The sequence below is a fragment of the Vipera berus genome, assembly GCF_964194415.1.
Source record: "Vipera berus genome assembly, chromosome: 1".
In the NCBI taxonomy this organism is placed as follows: Eukaryota; Metazoa; Chordata; class Lepidosauria; order Squamata; family Viperidae; genus Vipera; species Vipera berus.
Window position 1 is genome coordinate 280,845,681 of NC_138202.1, and position 9,124 is coordinate 280,854,804.

Genomic DNA, 9,124 nt, shown 5'->3' on the forward strand with positions numbered 1-9,124 from the left:
TGCATGGGCAGCACAAGCAACCCCAGTGTGAATGCTGACAGCATGCAAGCCTCCAAGGATGTTTCTAAAACAAGCCTGGGTTTTTTCCCCCTCTTTTTTTTCTTTTTTGCTTTTGCATCAGGAGCCCCGGCCAGCAATCTGAACCAGATGGAACTGTTTGGGATACAAGCCTGCCTTCAGAGCACATGGAATGAAGGCAGCTGTGAAATTGTTAATATTTCACCATCTCTGTTCCTCGAACAGCAGAGGGAGGAAAGGTTTGTCTTAGTGGAAGCTTCCGTACGAGCAAATTTGCTTCTGCTAAAGCTATGGTGGAAATGAGGGAACAGAAGTTAGATAAATAATATCATTCTGAAGGGTAATAGCTGTTCTTCCAAGCAATCAGAAGAATATTGGACCAAGTCATAAGTTTATCTATGCACACTTTTCTCCTGTGTTGTTATCTTGACCTTGATAGATTTCAGGTCTCCTAATTTAATGGACCCCATTTCCACAGGGCATGGAGATTCTCAGATTCTCTTAAATACATTCAGAGAAGTCCACATGGCTGGTCTTTGTAAGTTTTCTACCTAGAAAGTGTCCTGAAAGAAAATAATATGGACCCTGGGAATCTGCTCTGAGGGCCATTAGATATTTGAATTTCTCCCACTCTGATGGGAGACAGAGGAGGGAGGGAGGGAGGGTGGGAGAGAGGGTGAAAACAAATGACCTGTCACTGTAGGAGAAAATCCTACTTCACTTCTGCAGACTTGAGCTCTCAAACTTCTCCCTTACCAATATGGAAGCTTAGATGTTAGGCCAAATAGGTGACACAGGATGTAAGCAGATGAGAGAACATTCTAGAGCTGTGATTTAGCTGTTCCACGCCTCAGCCATGTTCACAATATTCAGGGAGGGAGGGGGATTCTGATCAAGTTCTACAGCAAGGTAAACTTCTATGGCACTGCCTACACTACTGTAGAAAGGAGAATGGATCCTCTCTTCACCTCAAACACAAATGAGCAATGCTCCTTTCACACTTCCCTCTGTTTCAATATACAGATAATCCTTGACTTATGACCCCACCATTGAGCCCAAAATTTTTGTTGCTAAGACAGTTGTTAAGTGTGTTTTGCTACATTTTATGACCTTTTTTGCTACAGTTAAATCAGAGCTCCCCAACCTTTCTAGGTTGGGAGCCCAGAGGGAAAGGGAAATGTGTGCGCATGCCCATGTGCATGCACAAATGGGCGCACACATGGTGGTAGTGCTAGGCACCGTGTCAATGCTCAAGTGGGATGAACACATCTGTGGCAGCGCTGGTGGCGGCAGTGGTGCCCATGTGTGTGAGCAAAGAGGCCGTTAATGGGGGGGAGTCCACCAACTGTTGTTCAGGCCAGGTCCGGGATTGATCACGCAGGGGGGAAGCTGGGGTTGGTTGCCTCTGGGGCTCCGGAGCAGGTCGTGGGATTACCTATTCCCACAACGTTACGGAATGGCAGCAGGTGTACGAACAGAGGGCCGTATCGACATCTGGGAGTGCGTCTCCGCTATCTCCAAGTGGTGAGGCGCTCCGACCCTCTGGTTCCACCCCGAGGCTCCGGGAGCGAGGATGAGCAGCCACCTGAGCTCCAGCTGGTGTACTTGAATGCCAGGTCTGTTGTCAATAAGGCTCCTCTCATCCGGGATCTGGTTGGGGGTGAGCATGCGGACCTGGCTTGCATTACGGAGACCTGGTTGGGCCCAGAGGGTGATATCCCTCTGGTTGATCTTTGCCCACCAGGTTTCTGGGTTCTTCACCGGCCTCGGGCTCAGGGAAGGGGCGGGGGAGTGGCGGTAGTTATGAGGGAGACCTTGTGTCTGCAGGAGGCCACCGTTGTCCAAATAGCCGGGTGTGAGTCCCTCCTCCTGAGATGTGGCCCTAGGGCACAGTTGGGCTTGCTGCTGGTGTACCTTTCACCTAGTCGCGTAGCAGCAGCCCTGCCTGAGCTTCTTGATATCCTCTCAGGGCTGGTGATTGAGTTCCCCAAATTCATGGTTTTGGGTGACTTCAATCTACCATCCCTGGGAGGATCATCTGAGTTAGCTCGAGAGTTCATGGCTTGCATGACGGCCATGGACCTGACACAAGTAATTCAGGGCCCGACTCATGTGGGGGGGGCACACGCTCGATTTGGTTTTTCTATCTGGACGGTGATTAGATGATCTTGGTGGGGGTTCTCCAATTGCTATGCCCCTGTCATGGACCGATCATCATCTCCTGCGGCTGGTCTTCCGTTTTGCCACTCCCCACCATGGGCCTGTTGAACCAACGAGATGGTTCCACCCCAGGCGCTTAATGGACCCCGAGAAGTTCCAGGCAGCGCTGGGGTCCCCACCTGCCTCCTTTGCTCACAGCCCGGCAGATGCCTTAGTGGAAGCCTGGGAAAAGGCAGCCACGGAGGCACTTGACCGAGTTGTACCCTTGCGGCCCCTGACCCGGTGCAGATCCCAGTGGGCTCCATGGTTTTCCGTGGAGCTCCAGGAGATGAAGCGTCAGAGACGGGGCCTAGAGAGCTGTTGGAGATCCAGCCGGTCTGAATCCGACCAATTGCGACAAAGACCCTTTACTAGGTCTTATCTTGCGGCGATGAGGATGGCGAGGTCTAATTACTTCACTACCCTCATCGCGTCCGCAGATAACTGCCCGGCCGCTCTGTTTAGGGTGACCCGCTCCCTTCTTAATCAGGAGGTGAGGGAGGAGCCCTTGCAGGGTCATGCCGAGGAGTTTAGTGAACATCTGTCGGACAAAATCGCTCAGATTCGGACCGGTCTGGATTCCGACTGGGCAGAGTCTGATGATCAGGACATGGGTGGTCTTGTCGATGTTATCTGGGAGGAGTTCGATCCTGTGACTCTGGAGGAAGTGCACAGGATTATGGGGAAGCTGAGCTCCACCACGTGTTTATTGGACCCGTGCCCTTCCTGGCTGGTTTATGCGGCTCGGGAGGGGACACGAGGCTGGCTCCAGGAGGTGATATCTGCATCTTTGAGTGAGGGTAGTTTCCCTGCCATCTTGAAGGAGGCGGTGGTGAGACCTCTCCTCAAGAAGCCTGCCTTGGACCCAGCTGTATTAAACAACTTTCGTCCGGTCTCCAACCTTCGCTTTCTTGCGAAGGTTGTTGAGAGCGTGGTGGCGCATCAACTCCCTTTGGTCCTGGAGGAAGCTGACTATCTAGACCCATACCAATCGGGTTTCAGGCCCGGGTACAGCACGGAGACGGCATTGGTCGCTCTGGTGAATGATCTCTGGAGGGCCCGGGACAGGGGATGTTCCTCTGTCCTAGTCCTATTAGACCTCTCAGCGGCTTTTGATACCATCTACCATGGTATCCTGCTGCGACGTCTCAGGGGATTGGGAGTGGGAGGCACGGTCCTTCAGTGGTTCTCCTCCTACCTCCTGGGACATTCGCAGTCGGTGTTGGCAGGGGGACAGAGGTTGACCTCGAGGCCTCTTGTTTGTGGAGTTCCTCAGGGGTCGATCCTCTCGCCTCTCCTGTTCAACATCTATATGAAGCCTCTGGGTGAGATCATTCGTGGTTTTGGAGTTGGGTATCATCAGTATGCTGATGATACCCAGCTTTTCATTTCGACCCCAAACCACCCCAGTGATGCCCTCGATGTGATGTCCCATTGCCTGGAGGTGGTTCGCGTCTGGATGGGGAGGAACAGGCTTCAGCTCAACCCTGACAAGACTGAGTGGCTGTGCGTGCCGGCATCTCGGGAAACTCAGATCATTCCATCTCTTACTATGGGGGGTGAGTTATTACCCCCCGTAGATAGGGCTCGCAACTTGGGAGTCCTCCTAGATTCACAGCTTTCTTTAGAAGATCATATAGTAACTGTGACTAGGGGGGCCTTCGCCCAGGTTCACCTGGTGCGTCAGTTGCGGCCCTATCTAGACCGGGATGCCTTGCTTACAGTCACTCATGCGCTCGTGACCTCTCGGTTAGACTACTGCAATGCTCTCTACATGGGGCTGCCCTTGAGGACCACTCGGAGGCTCCAACTGGTGCAGAATGCAGCCGCGAGAGTTGTGTTGAGGGTCTCCCGATACTCCCATGTTACACCTCTGCTCCGTGAGCTGCATTGGCTTCCAGTTGCCTTCTGGGTGAGAATCAAGGTGCTGGTAATGACCTACAAAGCCCTACATAGCATGGGTCCGGAGTACCTTAGGGAGCACCTGCGGCCGGCATCAACTTCCCTCTGCCCAGTGCGCTCCCACAGAGAGGGCCTCCTCAGGGTGCCACCGGTCAGAGAATGTTGACTGGTGGCCCCCAGGGGGAGGGCGTTCTCTGTGGGTGCGCCTGACCTGTGGAACCGTTTACCGGTTGAGCTCCAGATGGCTCCCGACCTTCGCTTCTTCCGACGTGATCTAAAAACCTATTTGTTTGAACAAGCCAGCCTGGTCTGCAGGGTTTGGGTTTTAATTATTGTTTTTAATGTAATTTATTTATTGTATTTGGGCACTATGGTTTAATATGTTCTTAATTTTTGTATTTTTGTATTTTGATATTTATTACCCTGTTCACCGCCCTGAGTCCTTTGGGAGAAGGGCGGTATACAAATTAAATAAAATAAATAAATAAATAATGCCCGGGTGATGCTGGAAGTGGCGCCAGCGCCCCCATGCATGTGCAAATGGGGCTGTACTGCCCGCATGATGGTGCTACTGCGAGTGGGAGGGTGCGTGCACACATGTGCACACTTGCTAGCCATTCCCATGGCCTGGTGGCCAGCATGCTAAGGCCCGGTACCAGGCTGCAGCCCACAGATTGGGGACCCCTGAGTTAAATGAATCATTGCAGTTAAGTTAGTAACACAATTGTAAAATGAATCTGGCTTCCCCATTGACTTTGCTTGTCAGAAGGTGGCAAAAGGCGATTACATGATGCCTGGACACTGCAGCCATCATAAATATGAATCAGTTGTCAAGGGTCTGAATTTTGATTATATGACCATGGACATGCTGCAGTGATCTTGTGAAAAATGGTCATAAGTCACTTTTTTCAGTGCTGTTGTAATTTCAGTCACTAAATGAATGGCTGTAAGTCAAAGACTACCTATAAGCCCAATGGAGGGGGGGATTGGTGGGGCAAGTGTATATCACAGGTTCTGATTAAGGGCACTTGAAGATGTCAGATAATGTAAGGCTTTTGACCGCTGTGTTCATTAGAGCAGGGGTGTCAAACTCAATTTCATTGAGGGCCGCATCAGCATTGTGGTTGCCCTCAGGGGGCCAGGTAAGTATGGCCAGGGTGGGCGTGGCCTACTGGGTGGGCATGGCTAGAGTGCGTATGGCCTACTGGGTGGGCATGGCCAGCTCTACATCATTCACATCAAGGGTGCCTATGGGGGCCTGGGCAGGAGTGGGACAGATCTGAGGGTCTCTGGCAGGAGGAGGGTCTCTGGGCCAGGGCCAAGGCAGTGGGGGCCATTCCCTCACTGTTTCCAGGATGGCTTCGCAGGCCGCATCCGCCCCCCGGGCCTTGTGTTTGACATGTCTGCATTAGAGGTATTCTTCAACCAAACCTATAATACTGTAATAGAGTACCAACCACTTAATACATTGTTGTTAGCTGCAAAGTCGTGTCCGACCCATCGCGACCCTATGGACAATGTTCCTCCAGGCCTTCCTGTCCTCTACCATCTTCTGGAATCCATTTAAGCTCCCGCCTACTGCTTCAGTGTCTCCATCCAGCCACCTCATTCCCTGTCATCCCCTTCTTCTCTTGCCCTCAATCTTTCCAAACATTAGGCTCTTATCCAGTGAGTCCTTCCTTCTCATTAGGTGGCCAAAGTATTTGAGTTTCAACTTCATGATCTGGCCTTCTAAAGAGCAGTCGGGGTTGATCTCCTCTAGGACTGACCGGTTTGATCGCCTTGCAGTCCAAGGGACTCACAGGAGTCTTCTCCAGCACCATAGTTCAAAGGCCTCAATTCTTTGGCGCTCAGCCTTTCTTATGGTCCAACTCAATACATTACCCAGCTAATTAAAAAAGTACCGTATATACTTGAGTATAAGCCGAATTTTTCAGCCCACTTTTTGGGCTGAAAAATTCCACTTCGGCTTATACTCCAGTCAACAAAAAAAACTTACCGAGGACTTGTGCGCGGCCGAGGCTTTGGTGCTTCCGGGATCGCGCGCACCTCTCTCAAGCCACCGCCGTCCGGAGACCTGCCGAAGTTTGGGGAGGTTTGGGGAGGTGCGCGCGCACCTCCCCAAACCTCCCCAAACGTCGGCAGGTGTCCGTTCCTCCGCGCCCTGCCTGCCTGCTTCTTTCCGCTGTGGAAAGAAGCAGGCAGGCAGGGCACGGAGGAACGGAGACCTGCCGACGTTTGGGGAGGTTTGGGCGCCTCCCCAAACCTCCCCAAACGTCGCCGGGTCTCCGTTCCTCCGCACCCTGCCTGCCTGCTTCTTTCCACAGCGGAAAGAAGCAGGCAGGCAGGGCGCGGAGGAACGGACACCTGCCGACGTTTGGGGAGGTTTGGGCGCCTCCCCAAACCTCCCCAAACATCGCCGGGTCTCCGTTCCTCTGCGCCCTGCCTGCCTGCTTCTTTCCACAGCGGAAAGAAGCAGGCAGGCAGGGCGCGGAGGAACGGACACCTGCCGACGTTTGGGGAGGTTTGGGCGCCTCCCTAAACCTCCCCAAACGTCGCCGGGTCTCCGTTCCTCCGCGCCCTGCCTGCCTGCTTCTTTCCACAGCGGAAAGAAGCAGGCAGGCAGGGCGCGGAGGAACGGACACCTGCCGACGTTTGGGGAGGTTTGGGCGCCTCCCCAAACCTCCCCAAACGTCGCCGGGTCTCCGTTCCTCCGCGCCCTGCCTGCCTGCTTCTTTCCACAGCGGAAAGAAGCAGGCAGGCAGGGCGCGGAGGAACGGACACCTGCCGACGTTTGGGGAGGTTTGGGCGCCTCCCCAAACCTCCCCAAACGTCGCCGGGTCTCCGTTCCTCCGCGCCCTGCCTGCCTGCTTCTTTCCACAGCGGAAAGAAGCAGGCAGGCAGGGCGCGGAGGAACGGAGACCCGGCGACGTTTGGGGAGGTTTAGGGAGGCGCCCAAACCTCCCCAAACGTCGGCAGGTGTCCGTTCCTCCGCGCCCTGCCTGCCTGCTTCTTTCCGCTGTGGAAAGAAGCAGGCAGGCAGGGCGCAGAGGAACGGAGACCCGGCGATGTTTGGGGAGGTTTGGGGAGGCGCCCAAACCTCCCCAAACGTCGGCAGGTGTCCGTTCCTCCGCGCCCTGCCTGCCTGCTTCTTTCCGCTGTGGAAAGAAGCAGGCAGGCAGGGTGCGGAGGAACGGAGACCCGGCGACGTTTGGGGAGGTTTGGGGAGGCGCCCAAACCTCCCCAAACGTCGCCGGGTCTCCGTTCCTCCGCGCCCTGCCTGCCTGCTTCTTTCCGCTGTGGAAAGAAGCAGGCAGGCAGGGCGCAGAGGTCCGGAGACCTGCCGACGTTTGGGGAGGTTTGGGGAGGTGCACGCGCACCTCCCCAAACCTCCCCAACCTTCGGCAGGTCTCCGGACGGCGGCGGCTTGGGAGAGGTGCGCGCGATCCTGGAAGCACCGAAGCAAGTCCTCGGTAAGCTCCGGGCGGTCACTTGCTTCGCGTCTCCTGAGGGAAGGGGGGGCGACTGGAGTGGGCGTGTTTCCTCGCCTGCTGGGCGCCGCGACTTGCCCGGGGAACGCGCAGGCCCCGAATGGCAGCGTGGAGCGAGGAAGCGGACAGCCAGGGCTTCCCCGAGAGCCGCGGCCACACAGGGTATTCCTGTGTATTCAGGCTTGCAAAATGGCGGATCGAGCCTCTGCTGGCGGCAGAGGCTTGCAGAACGGCGGATCGGCTTATACTCGAGTCAACAACTTTTTCCAGTTTTTGGGGGTGAAATTGGGGGTCTCGGCTTATACTCGAGTCGGCTTATACTCAAGTATATACGGTAAATGTAGAAACATGAGTTTCCTTTAGAAACCACTGAAATTCTGAAAATCCTCTTCCTTTCCTGGGGCAAAGGGGATTTCAGGCACCCTCCCCACCCAATCACCATCAGGTACCTACACCCATTTAATCCAGCATTTTGTACAGAGAGGTGTGATATGCATGATAATTCTGCAAGTTATTCTGAGGGAGGTGGCTGGGTTATCTCAATTGTTTGTTTGTTTTAGTTATTGCTTTAAGAGTGATCCTTCATTCTTTGCAGGTTTATTTTCCCCAGTCATTTCAGTCTTCTTATATTGCTTGTTCAGCTTCTTCAATAAAAATGAGGATTATAAATTAAGGGAACATGTGCATTATTAAGGTTCACTTGTGATCCTTCTGTGGGAAAAGAAAGACATGAAACTTGGGCACCAATCCTCCCTAAATTTCCATCAACACAAAATATTTTGGCAGGCCTGACTATTAAGCTCTTAAATTGCCATCTATCGGAGGACAATCTACACCAGTGTTTGTTAATTCTGACAGTTTGAAGATGTGCAGACTTCAACTCCAGAATTCCCCAGCCGGCTGGGGAATTCTGGGAGCTGAAGTCTGCACATCTTTAAGTCGCCAAGATTGAGCAACACCGGTGTAGATTGCAAATGTTTCTGACTACAGCTATCCATGTAAGCCATTCCGGTAATACAACCTTCTAAAAAAGAGCTCATAAACTTTGTCCTAGACATCTTCTCCTCCTTATAAATCGTATTCCCATTCCACTGCCATGTCCCTGCTAGAGAAAAAAGCTGCAGTCAGACATTTGGCTGGTCTACTGAAGGAGAGCCAGATTGCTTAGCTATGTCCGGAGATTTAACATTGTTAGCAGAAGGAGATAGACTCATTATCGGAGTGTGCTAATTTTAGAAGGTGACTTGTCAATGTCACACAGCAAGTCCAAGAAATCAGCTTGAACAAAACTGTGCGGTATTTTATCTCTCCAGCCTGACAATAGGATTGCATAGTGGCTGTTGGGCTGTTTGCTGAGCATATGGAACCTGATCGTTTCCTGGCAGGTTGCTATGCATCGAAAAGTTAAATTTGGATGGGTCTTCAAGCTTGTGGGAGAAGCACAAACTTGTCTTTCTTTCTTTCTTTCTTTCTTTCTTTCTTTCTTTCTTTCTTTCTTTCTTTCTTTCTTTCTT